Source organism: Panulirus ornatus, chromosome 2 (assembly GCF_036320965.1).
Source record: "Panulirus ornatus isolate Po-2019 chromosome 2, ASM3632096v1, whole genome shotgun sequence".
Lineage (NCBI taxonomy): Eukaryota > Metazoa > Arthropoda > Malacostraca > Decapoda > Palinuridae > Panulirus > Panulirus ornatus.
In genome coordinates, this window is record NC_092225.1 from 10,315,342 (window position 1) to 10,338,299 (window position 22,958).

A 22,958-nucleotide genomic window follows, 5' to 3' on the forward strand; every position below is an offset into this window, starting at 1 on the left:
CTAGATTTTTGCCATTCTCATCTTGGAAATCAGAGTACAATCATCTAACTGCTTGGCCGTTTCAAACTGTAATAGACAAGGAAAGTACCTACAACGTGCACATGTTCTTGATATTTTCTTACCTTGGAAATGGAAGTACAGTTAACTGCTTGACCATCTTATGCTGCGATATAAGGGGCTTATCCAAAACAAGCAGAGACGAAAAAGGAGGAAAAGACAGAGGATAGGTGAACAGGCAAGCAATGGAAACTGTAGGTCACGGCGGATGATATACGATATGAGAAGTTGGCGAGAGAAATGAGCCAGTTTTACAGGAAAGTTACGGACGGGCAAATGGAATTTGTGAGAAGTTTAGGGGTGTTATTGCATGAGCAGTAAGATAACACCACGGGCAAGAAAAGTTTTAGGAGGAAGTCGGCATCGTGGGATGATGCGAAAATATAATGACGAAAAGGGGCAGTGTACTGATGAAGACGCGCGGGTTGTCTCTGTCCGACGGGAACTTTCCCAGAGGGAGCCTGCATGCAGGAGGCAGAGAATAGAGCGAAAGCGCTGTAGCAAGACACCTCTCGGAAGTCATTACGTTATCCAGCGGCAGTAAAGCCAACAAGTTCAGTGTTAAAGTTATGTGTACTATATCTCATACCACCTTCTTGCCTTCCTACCGCTTTCATCAACTCATGTCTTTTCTTTTTTTTAGATTGTCAATGACTACCCGGCGTGATCTTCCCTGTGGAAGAATAAGAAAATCCAGCAAAGTCCTTATATATTAAAGTAAGAATAATTCACGTTAATTACAGTCATTATCGATATTTCAGTACTTTCCGTATTTCTTATCAAAAGATTTTCTTGAAGTTTGGAGGAAAACAAAAATGCGACTGGCGGTCCCTTTATCGTAAAGCAATATGAAAATCATTCTAGAAATCCACTCTAGTTTCTCCGCCTTCAGTCAGCATTTTTACCTAAAAAAAAAAAAAAAAAGCTAAAAGGCTCCACACTTCACAAGACCAAAGACGTAAGGCTTCACCCAAGCCAGTAAATGGACTAAAACAACTTTCGTTTCTCAAGACCCTCAAGCTGTTAGTGAGGATAAGAAAGGCTTGGGTCAGTGAGCCACAAAAGGCGTTAAGACAGCTGAAGAATGTGGACAGTGACCTCGGAGCCCAGGGAGCGTAGGTCGACCGGAGGAGAATGGTAACACAGTTGCTTCAGTGGATGATACTCGTACAGACGTACCAGTCTCGGTTGAGTTGCATTACTCTAACCACACCTACGGTAAACTTAAATTACATGATGCTATTTGATATACCAGCTACTCTGATGGAGGCATCATAAGGACAAGACTAACCAATCTACAACGAGTATTATGGGGACATGTCAAGGTACCAGTGCCCCCGTCTGAAAGTGTGTACCCGGAAAAAAAGAATAATGAAAAAAAAGGATCCTTTCAAAGCATCATTTTTCTTAAGATAAATGATAGTATATGCCTCATTAATTTTCTGGAAGGAGTTTCTCATCGTATTCCTAAACGCTGTTTAAAGAGTTTTATCCCAAGATGCTCCTGTTCTTTGATCATAAGATTAAATACCTATGAAAAAAACTGGATGATACTATACATGCAAGAAGCTCTCGTCTGGGTCCATGCTTTATGATTATTCAGGAAGGCCACACATCGACATCGTTCCAACCCTATGCATTTCTGCAAGAAACTTTTGATGCGGTGCAGAGAAATAGACACAGACAGAGGTGGGTACAGCCAAGAAATACAAGATATTTATAGAGTATACAGCTGTATGATGTAAGTTTTATTGGAGTGTGTGGGTGGTTTGATGGATACGTATTTCTGGTACCATACTTGTATAACCCCAGCTAAACCAATGTGTGTGTGTGTGTGTGTGTGTGTGTGTGTGTGTAGCAATGACGTTTATTGGTTTTTGAAGGAACCTAGCTAAACCATACGAAAAAAAAATTCACTACGTATCCCAATGAACATCCGGGACCTTTCGTCAGGGTTTTGATGCTCCAGGCAAATCAAGTGTATACCATGTCATTGCTGTTGTCGAGTCTTTAGCATGTATATACTTTCTGCTGCCGTATTGTGTGTAATGTTTCATTTACGCATGTGACAACTGGTTTCACTTTGAGTCACTGATGATGATGATCGGTGTTTTCGATGTTGGAACATCTTTCATTTGTTACGAATCGAAGTTCCCTTTGTAGCTTCAGCATGCTTGGTTAGAGACGAGGTGTGGGGCTATAAGAGAGCGAGTGAATAAGGAAGGGATCATAGCCTTTTCCAGGTGTAATCCTCTGTCTCTCCGGAAGTTGCCAGAAACTGCATACGTTAGTGAGGGCTGCTTTACCATACGAGGTTCTTAATACGTTCTGCTGTTCAGTTTCTTTAAGCGTTTGGGCAAGTATTTCACAGCTCTTTTCGTGCATCACTGTTATCCTCAGTAGCCAGTAAAGAGAGTTTTGTTTTCCCTGGCGTGACAACGGTGAATCTAGCAGACGAGAGCCATCCGGACTCTAGTCTGCTGGCTCCTGCGGACCGAACTTTTAAAAGTATAGATATTTTCCGGAAACTATATCACCCCAACAACCAACAATTTCGACCATGCCAAGGGAATGGATGAATAATGGGGTTTGTCTGGCAGGTCGCTCGCCGTGTCTGCAGAAAAGACAGAACCTCCTTTTTACCAAACAGAAGCTGTACTGAGGGTGAAAGTAAGGGACGCTGTGGTAAGCATGCCCGGGATCAACTGTGTGAGGCTGTACAGATAAGCCCCAGTCGGTGAGGTTAGGTTCAATGACAACCCTCGTTCACCTGATACATCGTCGCAGTCTACTTGACATCATTTCCAAAAAAAGAATATACAAATATCAAGAAAAAAGACGTTGCGCCTCCATAGCACTGCACTTAAAGTTGTTTGATCAAGGTGGGTAAAGCCCACGTCCATATCGCACTCTTATCTCGTAGTTCCACAGTCAGTTCCCTAATAGAACCTGCACCTGCTTGTAAACTTATGGCGGTAGGCTTTCACTACAACAGTGCGATCTCCCTACCCGTCATCAAGTGATTCTGAATTATCTTCGCAACAGCACAAATTCTCAATTACTGTAAGGAGTAGCACTTCAAAGTTCCATGAACACCAAATGCCAAAAATGCCAAAGTTTCCATTCTGGTACAAAATGTATAGATTCCATAATTCATATGTAGACTCTCTCTCTCTCTCTCTCTCTCTCTCTCTCTCTCTCTCTCTCTCTCTCTCTCTCTCTCTCTCTCTCTCTACCTCAACATACCAAATAATACTTTGAAACCACAATTTTTGGAATTCTCCCCGTCAGTCAGATATACTGCCCCAACACTTTGTAGTGGCAGACAACAGAGGGATTGAACGTAGGGTAAAAAAAAAAGAATGTAAAAAAAAAGTACCATGATGAAAATATTTCTTCGAACTATTTCACTGACTTTCGCTGGTGCGAGCTCTACCCAAAGGCTCCTTTCACCAAAAAAATGAATTATAAAATGTGAACGCGAGATACGCTTTTTCGTTCTACTATCAAAAGGAAATGCCTGTGACCAGAAATCATCGTTCATGCCATACGTAAAGACGGACGTTCCTTCTTGCATGACTTGCCGCCTCAGGGCAGCTATGACACCACAATGTAGCCCCCCCCCCCTCGTGATAACAAAGAGGCTTACGGCTTTGATACCGGACAAAGACGAAGGAACAATACCCCCAGTCCGTGTCAAAGAAGCCAACACACTCGCCACATTCCAAGAAAGATTGAGAAAACACCCAAATGGCGCAACATCATATACGTATAATCCAAGTTATCTCACACATGCATTAGCTTTAACCCAGAGGGACCTGCGGTGCAAACTGGTACATCTGTATGACTAGAAACTGAGGAAAATGACAGTAAATACTTTATAATATACACACACGTACAACGAACAGACAAGACACCCTCTTCCCATCCTAAAGGCAGGGGTAGAAAAGCAGCAGTAGAGGTGTATCGATCCCTCTAATGCTCTTGGTATATTAAGAATCACAACCTAAACTACGACGCACGTGTCGGTGTCTGCTTGCACACTGTTTAACAATCAACGTAAACTGAATGAAACCTGCAGCATCACTTTGCCCTAGTAGTAGTAAGAATCCGCATTCAACCTGAGATGCGTAATGCACTTTTCCCAAATACCATTGTCTGACCATCGATCAAGCAAAACATGTCAGCAGATTACAAGTGACGTGATCACCACACACACACACACACACACACACACACACACACACACCTTCTTTACTACCTAGATCTGTGGTTCCTAGTCATCTCTTCCTCGCCTAACACTAACCTGTCCAACCTCGCTTTTAGTACAACGTCATCTAAAAATCTGTTCCATGTAGAAAAATAGCCACAACGACGAACATATTTTCGTTTATCTCAGTATTTAGAGAGGATTATAGGAGAAAAATACTGTCCAGATTTCCTCAACACATTGTTATTACCTACGACTGAAACTCCTGATGTTGTACTGCGTACCATCTGGACAGCTGCCATGTACCACTTGCAACACACGAAGCACAAGGTGAGAACCTATGACCTATCAAGGACACATCCCTTTCCTGATTACGTACACTGGGTAGAAGAAAAAAATATCTGTGTACAATGTTTCCGATGCCTTCTGTGTAATGACTGGACCAGCTACTGTGGTTGGTTCGTCAGGTGTGAAGCACACAGCCAATGGTGCCAAACCTGAGATAAGGCTCACTGTCTCATGACTCGACTCATGGAACACACAACACTGTGGCATGTCAGCTAACAGAGTCAATGACCGTCACCAATGTTATGGTCATGCCAGTCACAATCGACACCTCACAAGCAACACTAGGAGCTATTGTAGCCCTCCATAATGAGGGGTACAGCGTTTGTAATGTTGACCGGCGGCTTGGTGTTCACAGAAACAGAGGCAACATGATGGAGTCGGCCACATGCCGAAAAAGATGCTACAGACGTACAGTCAAAAAGTGTATGTAATGATATACAGTATTCATGTAAGCACACAATACTGCTTAGATATTTGACAGGATATGTCGCTAGTAGCCGATATGGCACCATCCTAACATCAGAGCTACCAAGGTGTAGCAGGTCAGACACAAACTTTTCAGTATCCGTTGGACCGTGTCATCATGTTTAACACAAACTGTGCACCGATACTTTTTTTTCCTACCGAGTGTGCATTTGTTTGATCAATAACAAATATATATATTGCATGTGTTATGTACATCATCTTCTATCTTTAGGGCGTGTACATATTCCATATTTTAAGTCAACCTGCCTTTATGACGTGCAACATCTCTTGAGAATATATTTCTTATCCCATTTGTGGAATGTAAACTTCACCTCGCCTACCTCTTCTGTATTCTTTTTACACAAAGTTTACGACATCCTATTTCCCTGGAGCTTTACGTTGTACCTTCCTGTAGATAATGCAACAATGTCTTTTTCCCCGGAATAGACATGCCATTTCGTCTGCCAATAGCAGTTCCACATAATTTATACCTGGACTGTATAATACATCCCACCAGACAGGAACATATACATCATCCCTTTTGCCCTGGACCCTGTACGTCTGACTTGGACAGACACGTAATCCCTTTTCCCATTCCCTTTAGCCTTTTGTCTGGATCACACACGCCAATCTCTCAGCCGGAACCACAGAATCATTATATCTTCCAGAAGAAATATACGTCTCCTCAAACCGGATATATTCACATATCTCCCGTAAAGCACAAGTCCTCTTTCAGTTACCTGAACCAAATAACATGTAACAAAACTACCCGTAGTACGTATCCATCACATGGTTACTAATGGTACGTACCCGATACCTTATACTGTTCCATCTGCTTGGAGCATTTACATGTTCCCTTCATTTTATCTCACACATTTCTTATCCTTTTCCTTTATGCTTTTCATCCCTTCTTCCTCTAACTCGAACATTTCAAACAAGAGTATACACACTATCTCTTCTGCCAATAACCTATATTTCATATCCCTTGCGGAATCATATACTCCGCCCAATTTTCCAGCAGCGTACACAAATACGTGCCTCCTACCTGGATCATACGTCACATACCTTCCGCCTTGAGTGCATACATCACCCCTTCAGTACTTCCTGGAGCCTAAACCATCCAAATTCTCATTCCCAGTACTTACGTTCTCTTTGAGGCATGTCTTACTAACGGTGCCGTGTGAAGCATAACATGTGGATGATGAACTCGCGACACTACATAAGGAAGCTTGAAATAACACACCGGTACTCAACTGTTCTAACTGTATATTCTAGCAAACCAACAATCCACGATGGCCCAGAGTGGGTGCAAGATTTTCTCCAGTGTTTGAAGACTCGAGACCACGATACCCCATAGATCCAGCACCACTAGCGATGAGTTATCATACTTCAGACCTTCCGGAACCAAATGGCACAATCATCTTCCCTCTGCGGCTGGGGAGGAAGTATGCGAGATATGCCACTCACTAGATATTGATAAGAACATAAAGATAAGAATAATGGCGGAATTAAGACTGCGTAATACATGTAGAAAGGATATCACTGTGGTGACAAGGAGCTTAGAGCGAAGTGAGCAGATGCTAGAGTAAAGCTAATTCGTTTTAATATCAAGAGCTATAAACGTGAATGGTTGGAGAGCTGCAGTGGGTGATAACGTGAACATTAAAACAAGGCCAGAATTATGAGATGGAGTGCGACCAAGGATGCATTACGTTGACGTGGCTACCTCGCCCTGAGTTTATTGTGTGCCAGGAGAGGTTCTTGGATGATCAAGTGAAACGCTTTTTCAGTGTTTATATAGTAACGGTAGTCATTGTTGAGTTCACAAATGTGACGATTGTAACCAATGATGTCTCTGAATATCATGTTAGTACGGCATTACTACATTTGTGGAGCTGACATCGAAACACATTTAACAATTCTGTGGTAAATTTACAGAATGTTAAATACATTCTCATTTAGAAGTCATTAAATCATTGTTTTACCTCTATATAAGTCCTTTTTTGTGATTAGAAATAAGTCTATCATAATCATGTAACTTTTCAGATTAAAATAAGCAAAATTCTTACCATAAGCACTACTTAAAACCACACAGACACAGTAAGTCATGAATGACAGCAAACCACAATTAACATCTTCGAAAGAAAATTACAAATAAGTAAATCTACGTGACATTTTTGATAGCTTCTACTGATAGAATTTTTAAAAAGTTTTGCGATATTCAACCATACGTTTCCCTTTATCTCCCAATACTCTGCCGCTGGCGAGAGTAATTCGCCTGTTACACGAGTATACATCTTACTTCGGCGGCAGCTCGGCATGGCTAATGACGTTCAATCAACTGCAACAAATCGACTGACATGATTTTCGTAAAGACTTTCGGGTCCAAATAGCCGCATCCGTCAACTCAACCTCCACCGGAATGGCGTAGCATTTACATGGGGAGGGAACGATAATTCTCTCTCTCTCTCTCTCTCTCTCTCTCTCTCTCTCTCTCTCTCTCTCTCTCTCTCTCTCTCTCTCTCCGTTTAAAAGGCGTCCGGTTATTCATTCATTAGATAAAGGCAAAGATCATACGAGGGCCTAACAAAATGATCAACAACACCGAAGTGGACGCACTAGTAAAGAAAAGGAAAAAAAAAAAAGGACGCAGCGGCTTAAGTGCTCGGCAAACATCCAACGATTGTGCGGAAGTCGAGCGTTAGTGTAACGAAATACATTTTGTGAGACGGGGATGATGAACGGTGAGACCTTATGAAGGAGGAGAATATAAAGATGGTCTCCCGCTGGACAGAGTTCCTCAGCCGCGGGCTCGAGCACCTCTGCCCCGGCCGGTCCCCTTAACCAATGCTACGGTGCTCCACCGAACTCGCTCTGTATCAAAGGATGGCAATTATCCATCTTTACCTCACTGAGATTTATCAGTTCTCTATCTGTATCCTACCCTCTACACTGCTCCTCGCACCATCCTAACACCGTACTTGTAATATGATACATATATTTTGAGTGACGTCGAGACAACACACTGAAATTTTCACCAACTTGCGAAAAGTCGCGATAATGTCTCACATACGGATAGGAGAAAAATGTTTTGGGAGGGAAAGAATTTGGTGGTGTTTTGCTAGGAAGTTCCTGGGAGTTCGGTAAGGAGGAGAAAGCTCGGAAATGAGGAGGGTAATATCAAGTACTTATCAGTAACATCTTTCCTTAGTACGTTCACATGTTTAGAATTCATCGCCTCCCTTTAGACTATAGAAATATAAGGCATGCCAATATTTGTTGACTGCTCACTACATTCGAATATATTAAACACTAAACATTGGGTCGCGTCTGTGATAACAGAGGATCATAATTCTCATGCGAGGGAAAATAACTAAACGTAATCTAGGCTCCCAGCGATATACGGGTCATGGCATTTACGATATTTGGATGCTGTTCACCCCAAGGCAGATATACTGGGCCCGGGAGAGACATATCGGGGCTCAGGCGATACTCTGTATTCTGAGCTCCTTGAATATCCCAACCTTATGCCCACATCCCATCCTACTACTCTATTCCTGACCAGATATTCCAGTCTACTGCCCTCATCTTGACACTCTGCTGTCTGAATTTTGGCTACCTTCTGTTATACTGTCGAGGCTTCAGACGAGAGTCGAAGCACCAGAGCTGACAACGTCTTTCCCTCTGATTAACAAAGTCACCACCTACGAAATGCTTCATGTGGTACAACTTCCATCAGTTCACAAATTCCAAATATCTGTTCAGTACAAAGGAAAAAAAAAAGACATCCATGTTCGACTAATGCCATTTGCATCTACACTGAAAGTAAATATTTCCATATTATTCACCTTGAGCTTCTGTGTCAAGTCTATACCGCCTTTTCAATGACGTTTTTAAATCCCGTTGGAAAGATGTGATAATGTAATCTTTGTGACCCTGACGAAAAGGAAAAAAGAATACAGTCTGAAACACACCGTAATATCATACCAGATTACTAATTATGTGGACACTGGCAGTTTTCCATTGGACTAGTCTGCAGCGTTCATTATGCTTCTAGTCTGGGCGCAGAGGATCAGTAACTGGCTCGCTGTTTGACCAGGTATCACATAATAAGCACGAGCGCGCTGCCGGCTAAGTAATTCTTAAAACTCGCTCATGCGTTAGTCTCTCATTCCAATTATCTTCGACGGGTTCATCATCCTGCACGGTGCGAGTCGTATGTTTTCAGAGTCAATTCAGCAATCACCAACTTTTTCTTATATTCAGTCAAAGAATAGTTTGAGAACCTTTTTTTGGGCTGTAGGATAGTGTGAACAATAAATCATTAGTGTCTGTGTATGATTCAGTTCCCGGCAGGCAGCAGTCGCTCCGCTGCATTACGTAATGCATCACTAAGCACCACTGTGTCGGCCACGCATCCTCTTATAGCTAGTGGCACTTGCTTCGTGATATATATATATATATACACTCAAACGTCCTTTTTCCATAAAGTACTTTGCCTGTTGAAACGTATCGTTATCTACGTCACTGCAACTCTGGCGAAGTCCAAGAGGGCTTATCCTGTTCAGATGTACATCACAAACAGAAGATTTTTCAAGAAGCATTCGGGAAAATCTCGCATCACAGGTTACTAACAAACATTAAGTCACGTGGTATGAATGAGATTGTACTTCGGTAGTTCGAATACTGGTTGACCTGCCACGGATCAACACTCCATCTCAGAAAGGTAGGACATGAAATGTGTGTCTCACGGCTCCACTGTAAGACCAGTTTCCCTTATATATCATTGTGGCTTATCATGGAAAGCATTGTAAGGCATCAAACTTCGCAGAAGATACTAAGCTTAGAATGAGAACTGCAACAGAAAATGTAACCTAACAGATAGGTCGATTGGCTCACAGGAAACTCGTGGATTTCAATATCGCTTAAGTGCAAAAATTTCCAATCGGAATTAAAAATCAGAAGGCATGTTCCAGTATGAATTCTGTTAACCTACAAAAGTTAGATGAGGAAAATGATAGTGCAGGTGCAATAACCTCCGATGACCTAAAGCCAAGCAAACAATGCGAGACGTTGTTAAAAATAAGAAAGAAAAACTAGACTTCGTAGGTAAGCCATTCGAATTCAATTGTAAGAGACGGATCCTCATTTTTTCAGTTCGCTGATGCATCCTCACTGTCAATACATTTGAGCAACCAGCTACCAAGATGCTTTCTGGACCGGAACATAAGTTGTACGAGAGCTAGCGAGACGAATGAAGCTTAATTAGCTAAAAAAAAGAAGAGGTTGAGGCGATATGATAAAGGTATTCCAAATTATCCAACGCTTTGAAGATCTCCATCTAAGCAAAAGGAAAATTTTGTTCGATTCCTCTAATTTAACTGGTAATGATATACACAATCTAATGGACAATCGTTTTAGTTCTAATAAGGCAAACTACTCTTACTTCAATGCAAGTGACATATGGAAAGATATGCCAATAAGAGCAGTTGACAGCCACACCACATATACGTTGAGAATAGACTCGGTGAATATTCTAAGTACACAACTGATTTTATATGCGCGATCACGGTTATACTCAAGGTTTACAGATATTTCTCCCTGAGTTATCTGTCCTCTTTTCTACACTGACCACATAAATGATCTCGAGTCTTTATTCCTTTCCACTAACACAACTCTTCTACCAACACAACTCTCCCACGAACACAAATAACCACGAAAGAATCTAGTGGTCTGTTGCTGTTTCCAGTTTGTGTTACCTCACATGCCTGGAGTTGAGAGCGGAGAAAAGCCGCCGTGCAACTCGTCCGTGTACACAACTGTATCATCCTCCTCGCTGGTACCAATACAGAATCTCCGTCAAATTCACTCGGAATATAAAGATTATAGCTGAACCTAACGCACGACAATGCTGCTTCTGGAGTACGTAGGTGTGCATGTTTATCATGAAGCTTATGGGATACACTGTCAAGGCTTCTTCTAAACTGTAGATACACTAACGAAAACAAAAGAACCTAATCAAGAGATAGCGAATAAAAAAAAAGTAGAAAAGAAAAAAAGTTGAAAACTAACAGGCGTGAGAAAAGCGAGGCTTACGGTGAGCGGCAGTCAGTACCCTGGTGTCACAGTATCGCCACACGCTTCCCGAGCATACAAAAGTAAAAATATAAAGAGACACGAGAAACAAAAAGCATTTTTCCATTGTCCCAGCCATGCTGGGAATAGCAATTAAAACTCACTCCGTCTCCACACCTCGACAAAATTGTTCACTGGCGTGTGAATCAATAGAATTACACTACACTTTCCCGCCCCATTTTTACCCCGGAACAAAGAACTGTTTAAGAAATTGTAAATATCATCTGTTTACCTCAGGATATTCCGAGGTCTCTAGTGGATGATGCGGTGTGGAATAACAACACTGCACGACGGTAATTTGTGAAACTAGTTTTTAGGACGAACAACACTAGTCAGTGGCTGTATACAGAAACAGGTGTTTGCTCTGTACCTACATAAACGTAATAACATTTCATCATATACTTACAAATATAAATCAAAGTTTTGTGTGTGTGTGTATATATATATATATATATATATATATATATATATATATATATATATATGTATATATATATATATATATATATATATATATTTTTTTTTTTTTTTCTTTTTTTTTCTTTCGTACTATTCACCATTTCCCGCGTTAGCGAGGTAGCGTTAATAACAGAGGACTGTGCCTTTGAGGGTATATCCTCATCTGGCCCCCTTCTCTGTTCCTTCTTTTGGAAAATTAAGAAAAAAAAATATGTATATATACATACATACATATGTGTTTTTCTGCGTGTAAATTTAGCAGATTTGTTTAGTGAATTCAACAACAATATCCTTATTACCATAGGATTTAAAAGGGGCTCATTTCCGTGTCAACATCACTCAGTAAACAACCGTTCAACAGTTTACAGATGTTTGATCAAAAATATGTTTAACAGGAAGCACAGGTGTTGACGCTGTTAACGCTGTGATTGCACAACATTTGAGCTTACACACCCACTCCTCAATCAAATCTCTGCAACAAATATATTCAAACTACTTCGTATAAATATATATATATATAATATATAATATATATATATATATATATATATATATATATATATATATATATATATATTATCCCTGGGGATAGGAGAGCAAGAATGCTTCCCACGTATTCCCTGCGTGTCGTAGAAGGCGACTAAAAGGGGAGGGAGCGGGGGGCTGGAAATCCTCCCCTCTCATTTTTTTTTTTTAATTTTCTAAAAGAAGGAACAGAGAATTGGGCCAGGTGAGGGTAGTCCCTCAAAGGCCCAGTCATCTGTTCTTAACGCTACCTCGCTAATGCGGGAAATGGCGAATAGTTTGAAAGAAAGAAAGATATATATATATATATATATATATATATATATATATATATATATATATATATATATATATATATATCCCTGGGGATAGGGGAGAAAGAATACTTCCCACGTATTCCCTGCGTGTCGTAGAAGGCGACTAAAAGGGGAGGGAGCGGGGAGCTGGAAATCCTCCCCTCTTGTTTTTTTTTTCAATTTTCCAAAAGAAGGAACAGAGAAGGGGGCCAGGTGAGGATGCTCCCTCAGAGGCCCAGTCCTCTGTTCTTAACGCTACCTTGCTGATGCGGGAAATGGCGAATAGTTTGAAAAAAAAAAAAATATATATATATATATATGTATATATATATATATATATATATATATATATATATATATATATATATATATATATATATATATGCATTACAGGGGTATGGGAGACTGGTGATGAAGAGGATTGTAGCATGTACTGAGCTTCAGACTAGGGAGGACCAATGTGGCTTCAGGAGTGATAAAGGATATGTGGATCAGGTATTTGTTTTCAAGAATGTAAGAAAAATTGAGAAACAAGGATTTCAGTGTGACAACTATGGATCTGGAGAAGGCGTATGATATGGTTGATAAAAAATGCTCTGGGAACGGTGGCCGCGAATAATGTATGAGTGGAAGGAGAGATGCTAGGAGCAGTGAAGGGTTTCTATCATGGGAGTAAGGCGCGTGCGCGAGTAGGAGAGAAGGGGTGATTCGTTCTGGGTGAAGGTGGGTTCTGCGGCATAGGCGCACGGTGTCAGTATGAATTGTTTAATTTGTTCGTGAATGGGGAGATGGGAGTGAATGCAAGGCTCTTGGGTTAGGAATGTGTGTGTGTGTGTGTGTGTGTGTGTGTGTGTGTGTGTGAAGGGAGGAAGGACTGGGAAGAGAGTCAGTTTGTTGTTTGTTGGTGATATGGATCTGGTGGTAATTCGAGTGAGAAACTGCAGAAGCTTGTCTGATTTTGGGATCTAAGTGTATAACTATGAGGATGGGACTCTAAGAAGAAAGTCCTCAATTTGAATACTACTTTCCGAAAAATAAGCTACAGAGTTCGTTGAGTGAAAAAGATCTATGGGTTGATACTGTAACTAATCTGTGGCCAGAGCTACACATCAAGAGAAAATGGATTATGTCTCAGATCTGGTCACAATTCCTAAAAGAGCACAATATCATGACTTCGACGATCCAGAAAAGAGGAACAAGGATTTGTTACTTGGCTTAAAAGGGCTGACCTAAAATAAAATGTTGAGGGCTACGACGCTCTCGATCGAAGAGGGGAGAAGAGGAAGGGGTGACCTGATAACAGCCTCAAGTTCCTCGATCAGCTGGATGATACTGACTGTAAACAATTCTTCGAGAGTTGTAGTACCAGAGTTACCAGAGGCCGGAATCTGGAACTCAGGAAGAGGATTCTAAAAATGGACGTAAAGAAATACTGGTCTAGTATGTGGATGGCGGATGGATGGAAAAGTCGAAGTATGGAGACGGTGAATGCCGGCTACCTACATCAGATCAATGCCCTCTTAGTGGCACAGAAAGTACTAGAGATGGGGCACTACGAGTGTAAAACTCTATCCCCTTAATGTACAAATAGGTAATCACAACCAGGTTATTATTGTCACACACACACACACACACACACACACACACACACATACAGACCTTCGTGATGTTGTGGATTGCGTTGTTGACCATAAGTCAGTAAGGGTCGGACTCGCATGGGGTTTGAACCCTCAGTGTAGCAGTCAACTTACAATCAACCTAGGTGTTCAGCCTCTCCTCAGGTCGGTCGATAAATAAAGTAGAATGTGTGAGTACGTGAATACATGCATGATTGTAAAAACACAGTACATATATATATATTTTGGGAGCCTTGAAAAATGTGTGGAAGTCGAGAACATTATCCCGGAAAGCAAAAATGGGTATGTTTGAAGGAATAGTAGTTCCAACAATGTTGTATGGTTGCGAGGCGTGGGCTATGGATAGAGTTGTGCGCAGGAGGATGGATGTGCTGGAAATGAGATGTTTGAGGACAATGTGTGGTGTGAGGTGGTTTGATCGAGTAAGTAACGTAAGGGTAAGAGAGATGTGTGGAAATAAAAAGAGCGTGGTTGAGAGAGCAGAAGAGGGTGTTTTGAAATGGTTTGGGCACATGGAGAGAATGAGTGAGGAAAGATTGACCAAGAGGATATATGTGTCGGAGGTGGAGGGAACGAGGAGAAGAGGGAGACCAAATTGGAGGTGGAAAGATGGAGTGAAAAGGATTTTGTGTGATCGGGGCCTGAACATGCAGGAGGGTGAAAGGAGGGCAAGGAATAGAGTGAATTGGAGCGATGTGGTGTACAGGGGTTGGCGTGCTGTCAGTGGATTGAATCAGGGCATGTGAAGCGTCTGGGGTAAACCATGGAAAGCTGTGTAGGTATGTATATTTGCGTGTGTGGACGTGTGTATGTACATGTGTATGGGGGGGGTTGGGCCATTTCTTTCGTCTGTTTCCTTGCGCTACCTCGCAAACGCGGGAGACAGCGACAAAGTATAAAAAAAAAAAAAAATATATATATATATATATATATATATATATATATATATATATATATATATATATATATATATATATCAATAAGGTTAAGAAACGGGGCAACACAAGTGTAAAACTTTCCCCCCACAAACAGTACCCACATAACTACAGTATCATAATCATATATCTGCAAAGAATCGACATCCTTTAAAAAAGAATTATGTAGCACCGTAAGTAATCCAACATCTTCATCCTACCCTAACTTCACATTACCAAAAATGAAAAAGAAAAAAGAAAAACTTTCGGTTGGAGCTCGATATGACGGGGTAGGCAGGCTGGGGGAGAGCGGATGGACGAGGGACGAGAGGAGGTTAAGGATGACCCATTGATGGAAGGCTTCCTGCACCGGGTTCACTCTGCATGTGTTTATGTGATGAGGCGCTCGCCGTGCACCTGCCCCAGCGTATGAGTGTGTGAGCACTTCCCATGGTACTTATATGACGCTCAGTATGACCCGTGAATGCATGTGTGTGTGTGTGTGTGTGTGTGTGTGTGTGTGTGTGTAAATATGCTCTACAGGCTTGGAGGTATCCCTTGCCTACACGTTACTAGTGAGATATTAATGTTTGGTGATTATTTGGGGGTTACGGGAAAAAGGAGTTTTATATTAGTGTTACTCCGTTTCTTAACCATGCATATACGTATGCACCATCTTTTATCTCATTCGTACACACACACACACACACACACACACACACACCAGCCTAATCCAGCTACCTATCAATCGACCAGCTCCGAGGGGGAAGCTGAACACCTGGGTTGGCTGTGAGCAGACTGCCACGCCCAAGATTCGAGCCCGGGTAGGTCCGTGTGGAAATCATGGCCAGCGATGGAAGCCCATGCGCGTGTGTGTGTGTGTGTGTGTGTGTGTGTGTGTGTGTGTGTGTGTGTGATTCGTTTATTAATGTTCTCACAAATGGATTCACTCGGTAATATGGCATTATCACTCGACCAATTAATCACCTAAGAGACAATTCATCCGATGATGACCATCATAACTGTGTAATTGAAAATGAAATGAAATAGCAATTTTTTTTGTTACAACTTGGCCATACTAGCGACACCAGGAACCTGCTGTAACTTTAAGACGTGTCGACACACACAACAAACCACTCATCCAACGTATATACCAGCTGACCTTCATCTTTGACCTTTACACGCAGAAAAGACACGAGAGTTAATGTGCGGTACACCACAACTTGCTAACATAATGGCGGAGTTACTGCGCTACCAGGAGTTGATTCGACCACAACCACATTCAACCAGTATCGTGAGCGAGGGAGTACATCGGTGTATAGCAATTCTTTTATCCTAGCATTTTCATTACAATTCGTTTAAGAGAATACTTGCTGAAAACATTATCAGCAGTTTCATCAACATTTGCAGGATTTTCTTTTTACCAAATATCAGAAGATTCATCAATAGTAGCACCTACTTTATTACAACTTGCATCAACAGTATCAGAGTTTTGCTAAATAATATCGAGTTTCATCATAATCAACAGCTTTTGTTAAACATCAGCAGTTTCATCATAATCAGCAGCTTTTGTTAAACATCAGCAGTTTCATCAACATTACCAGCTTCCCCCCAGCCGCCCCCCCCCCAAAAAAAAAGAATCAGCAGATTCGTCAACAGTAGCAACTATTCCGTAAACAATATCAATAGTTGTGTCAACAGTAGCAGCTTTCTGCTAAACATTATCAGTAGATTCATCAACATCGCCAGCTTTTTGCCAGACAATTTCAGCAGTTTCATCAACAGTAGCAGCTATTGCTAAATATCAACAAATTCATCAACTTTCAATTAAACATTATGAGCAATGTTATCAACAGTAGCAGCTTTTTGCTAATGTGACCTAAAAGAATCGTACTCGTCTTCTTAATTTCACAAATACATCAAAATTAGCGCACGTGTATATACGTCAAATAACGCTGTATTAACGATAAATTTACAACTTCTGCGCTCAATAAAAACATGGTAGGTAACGGAGGATTTGTATAACTCCCGTATAAATAAATGTGCTCTGGAATGTTGCTGAAAACCATTTTTTATCACTACATGTATCATTTTTTTCCCTCGCCATGTTTTTCCCTCTGAACGGATGAATCACACTACAGCGTTATTCAGAGCGAGGATTTGTATTATGAAGAAGAAAAATATTTATTCCCAATATTTGATGTTCGAAAATTGAGTTATTTGAACAAAGAATTCCACGGCACTGTATTTATAAACCAGTGATGACAGAGACTGGCTCCGGAATACCGCCACTGCTTGATCTCTCCCTCCAACATACCTGTATCTATTTCTCCATCTATCTATTCAGTTATCTTAATCTGTTCTTGTATTGTATTCCTGTAACTATCCATATATCTATCTCTTCACTTGTCTCTATCTCTTATTGTATTTAGGTATCTACCCATCCGTCTGTCTATACACTTGTCTCAACCTCTTACTGTATTTCGGAATCTATCTATCCGTCTATCTCTTGTCTCAACGTCTTATTGTATTTCGGTAACTACCTTATTTGTCAATTCACTTGTCTCAATATATATCGTTATCTACCTATTCACTGGTCTCAATATTTCGCTGTATTTCGTTTTTTAATTTTTCTGTCAAATAGATTTGTTCCTCTCTGACTCGTGTATCCCAAGTTTCCTGCATGATCATTCATATAATCTAGTATGTGTGGTAGGTACATACCTCTTATATATGTTTCTCCTCAGGCATCATTTCTTTATTTCTACTAACCCAAAACTGCCCTGGAGAGTCATCTCCACCTAAGACTAGACAAAAATAGTGAAGCTGCAGCAACGAGGCATCGTTGCCAGCCCTCTTCACACACACACACACACACACACACACACACACACACACACACACACGGTAACAACGGGGATCAACTTCGGGTGTAGTTGAAGAAATATTGACAACTTTAAGATGAAATACGAAATCACTTGTAGCCAAACTTTGTTACCAACTTTGATTATATCTGTAAAGTTAACTTTCTCGAAGGTTTACTTAAAAGAAAATAGGTCACAATGATTTTGTACACGACTATACCACGTAAACAAGGACTCAGTCACATTAAGATATGAGCACAATTCAAGCCCCAGAACATGACGATATGACCCTTGAGCACGACGGTGGCCTGGCCTTTGACCTGGACCCTTAAGAGGTCAAGAAGTCAGAGGGCTACTTCATCATATCCAGGCGTCCTACCCTAGTGGAGGAGGGATTAGATGAAGACAGTAACCACGTCAGCCATGGACAGACCTGCCAGCGTTAACACAGTCTCCAGCAAGCTTCAACACTCACTACCTGCTGCCGCCTTCCGCTCAAAATAAACGAATCGCAACACTGGCGCTCGTGTGTGCCACCATCAGAAAGAAACTGTGGCTGGCGTTCTTATCTGGTTATTCAAATCCACAACATATAAGCGAGTCTTGCCTGAAAAAAAGGCATCACAGATTAGAATGACGACGAGTTTAGGTTGGCAGGGACCAACATACCCAAGCTAGCTGGATTTGAAAGGCCAAATGGTACGCTGACTTAAGTAGGCTGGTCAGACCTGCTAACTTGTTGAGGTTACAAGATGACGGTGACGAACTGGTCACACCTCTGCTTCTGGTTGACGTCGAAGTGCCTTAACTGTTAAGCTGGGTGGATCGTAATATGTGGATGATAGTGTTTATCTTTTCTTCCGGTGTGTACATCTCTACCAGAAATCCAAACTTCTAGAATCGTGCTGTATTTGCATTATGATACGCCATATATTTCGTAATTCGTTATTTCTATGCGTACCTCTAACTCGTTTGCCAGGTTCAAAAAATCAAGTTCTACGTGGCGACTGCCTATGATAGTGATATATACGTTTTAAATTGGTATTAAAGGAAATTCATCCTCAGACTAAACAGCTGGGGTCACCATCATATTCCAAAGTATCATTTTTCTGAAAAACGTAAACAGCACCTATGGTGAAATTTCCCCGGAGTTACCATTCACTTGTTAGATTTATAATACGTTAGCAACTGTGATGTTCTGGATTGATAATGCTTCGAAATATTACCATCATCCCAAACATCTGTACTTTGCAACAAATCTTAACAGACCCATTTCCTGAACTTTCCCGCCAACCTACTCTTGCCAAGTCAACAAACATTTTTTTTTTTTATCAGTAACAAGTTTTTCGAGCCAATATAGTCAAACTATTGTCGCAAATGATTTACCCTTACTAGGTCAGCCAACCTATTACGACTCATCCTTCGTATCCTAGTGTTCCATAACATCTGAAGTTCTCATCAGTCAAACCAACACCCGTTAGCCACTCTAACAAACACGCTCTACTACCCCAAACAAAGACAACAAAGCTATCCAAGCTAACCAGCCTATCCTGGGCATCCTACAATTCTAACGAGGATCTACTAACCAAGCTAGCCATCTAACGAGAACCACATCGAACTTAACCCCAACCACCCTACGAAGCTCTTCTGTCTAACCACACCAGTCCATCATAACCAAAGGCACGAATCTGTTAAAGCCAACCCAAGTATCGTATCCTAGCCAGCACAATCTAACCAGTTCAAATTTAAAGAAACTTTCTCGTAATTCTTTCTAAAGTAAAACAAGTCTAGCTTTTTTTCCCGATCAGTTTAGTTTAATTTTGCAAAAGCTGTATAGAATTTCCTCTGATGAACGGATGGGTAAGTCAGGAGCCAGGTTATGAGAACTATACTCTTTGTAGTTCTAATTCTCTTCACATACTTTCTAAATCTATCCAAAACTTTGACCATGTAAGACACCACGAACGTTTTACCTCTGATGAAAGCTGAACGGATGTCGGTTTGATAGATTTTGGGAATACGTCGACCAGATGTTGGTCAACAAATAACTAATCCATCAGCTGGTGCGCTGATAAAATCTGATATTACCACACAAGCTGACGGTCGCGTTGGCCAGACGGGGAACAGGTTGTAAGCCTGTTGGCAACTCATGGTTAATATTCATATTAGGTAACGTGACCAGCTACCGATCAATCACTTGAATCTAAAAATTAATTCTTTGAACCAAACTGAATCGCAATAAAAATACACATTACCTCACTGACTGTCTTTATAGAGAAAAAAACGTAATATACAAAAAATTCAATAATCATAAATCAAGGTTGCTTATGCGGCCGACTCACGCTATTCTTTTGTTTGATCAGTTATCCTAGAATATGGCAGACCAGTATTCATGATTACACTTGGGCCAGATATCAACATCAGAAAGGTATGTTGTTACCTAAGTAGTACGATAATTGCCCAAATGCAATAATCGCATGGAGTAATGATTCTCAGAGTATCAACTTCAAAGTATCAGCTTCAGCTGATTCAGACAGATTCAAGACACCCATGACAATTGTATGGACTTACTAAGGATTCATCCATCATAAAAGACCTGGACAGAAGACCACACATGGTCCTCATAAAACACGAGCAGAATCTAAACACGGCCCTCAGAAGGGAGGAAGTCCAAAAATGGCCCTCAGAAGAGAGGAACGTAGTCCAAACATGGCCCTCAGAAGAGGACACAGTCCAAACATGGCCCTCAGAAGAGGACACAGTCCAAACATGGCCCTCAGAAGAGGACACAGTCCAAACATGGCCCTCAGAAGAGGACACAGTCCAAACATGGCCCTCAGAAGAGGACACAGTACAAACATGGCCCTCAGAAGAGAGGGACACAGTACTAACATGGCCCTCAGAAGAGAGGGACACAGTACTAACATGGCCCTCAGAAGAGGACATAGTCCAAACATGGCCCTCAGAAGAGGACACAGTCCAAACATGGCCCTCAGAAGAGGACACAGTCCAAACATGGCCCTCAGAAGAGGACACAGTCCAAACATGGCCCTCAGAAGAGAGGAACAGTTGAAATTCAAGTTTCATGCATTTGTAAGTCGACCATAATAGTGTTGGCCATGTTGAATTTCATGTAAATAAACCATCCGAGCATCAGATGCCTAACAGGACACCTCGTAAATTACGTACAATTGTACATACGGTCATCAAGAACGAAGGTACGCGACCGGAAACCACATGTGTCGCCACTTTTTATCGTAGATGACGAAAGCTATTTTAAATCTGACATATTCATATATATATATATATATATATATATATATATATATATATATATATATATATATATATCAAATGAAGGAACATTACCTTGTTACTGTAACAGATTTCTCCCAAAATAACATGATTATTCAGTTTATGACAACATTCCCTCAAACTAGTTGAAAACGGTAAGTCGTTTAGTCATTTGCCACATGAATTTTTATTTTTCAGTTTCATTATATTACTTGCGTTATCGATCTTTCCTCTAGAAAAATAATGCTTCATCACATTCATAAGAATATCAATTCTGAAGCGCGTAAAAGTAAGCTTTGAAAGCACTACGTCCACCGAGGTTGAGTCAGCTTACAGGTGTCGCCGTCTCGAAGTCTGGACAAAGTGTTGAGGTATGATAAACCACACCAGTCAATCTTACCTAACCCCATCTGGGGAGCTCTGCCCCTCCTAACCCCCCCTACCCTAACCCTCCCCTTCCCGACCCTTGTTCACCTCAGAAGTCCTCCGAGTATGTTCAAAGGTTACCAGAATGAAAATATTTCTTAGCCCTTAGCAAAGATATCCATCAAAAGACAACTATAGGTCACCGCACTTGTTCAAAAAGCGCTCAGCACTTTTGTCTAAAGAACCAACCACACAGGTCATCCGAAGTCTACAGACCACGCACTTTTCAAAGGCTGTCGACAGACGAGGAATTCCTAAGGCTATACAGTTCCAATACGTTAACACAAGTCAAAAAGTTGCCCATGAATACACCTTGAGTACACATATCCGGGAGGCAAGAGATCAGTTTTCTACAGGATAAAACATCTCTTTAACCTATCTATATGCTAAACTCTTCAGATGCTATAAGCACATGAGACAATAAGCATTATGCCAATGGACTACGTAACTCAAACACTATTTTCAAATTTCTATGTAAATGAAAAGCACAAACCCTAAAGATATTTACCCACAACTCTCCTTCTCAATGGTTTGTTCAATGGACCCTGTTCCTGTTGGTCCATTGATTAACATGGTTGTCTGACACCACGGTCCGCAGACCTACTCAATTACCTATTTGTACGAGAGGGAGTTCTACACTCGTGGGGCACCCCATCTCTTGAACTTTATCATACAGCTCTCAAAATCTCTGTATGCTATCTGCATTGACAATTTCTTAACTCAGGTTGTTCATTCATTATTCAAACTACGAAATCAAAATTTCTATCAAGTTTCTTGCTTAACTCCACCTTATGGTCCAGTACATTCCTTCTACATCTTTCGAAAAACATTTCAGTTTTATGTCATCCAAGTCACTGAATAATTCTAAAGGTTGTGATCAAGACATCCCTTACTCTTCTCTCTTCACTTGCGATTTTCATAGAATAGACCATCCAACAGATCACACCCACACACAAATAAAGATCACACCCACACACAAATAATGTGCTTATCACAAGCCACAGTGGCTTGTCAACGAAGAGAGCATCCTCATTACACTACTCGAAAAACAATTTCACAAATCTATTCACGTTCTAATTGTTTTCTAACACTTACGTGCATCTCAATTTACAGAATATATTTGGCTGTACATATATGAAAATCAGAACATAGCGAACAATCTTTTGGGATGCTACTAACAACCTTTGGAGATTATATAAGCTTTTATAGCACTTGATAACCTCATGGTCACCATGACTAACAGTTCCCCCGTCTTGATGATAAAGCTATTACTTAAATATCAAAACATTAATCCGAGAACGTCTATTGTTGCCCAAGTATCGAATACG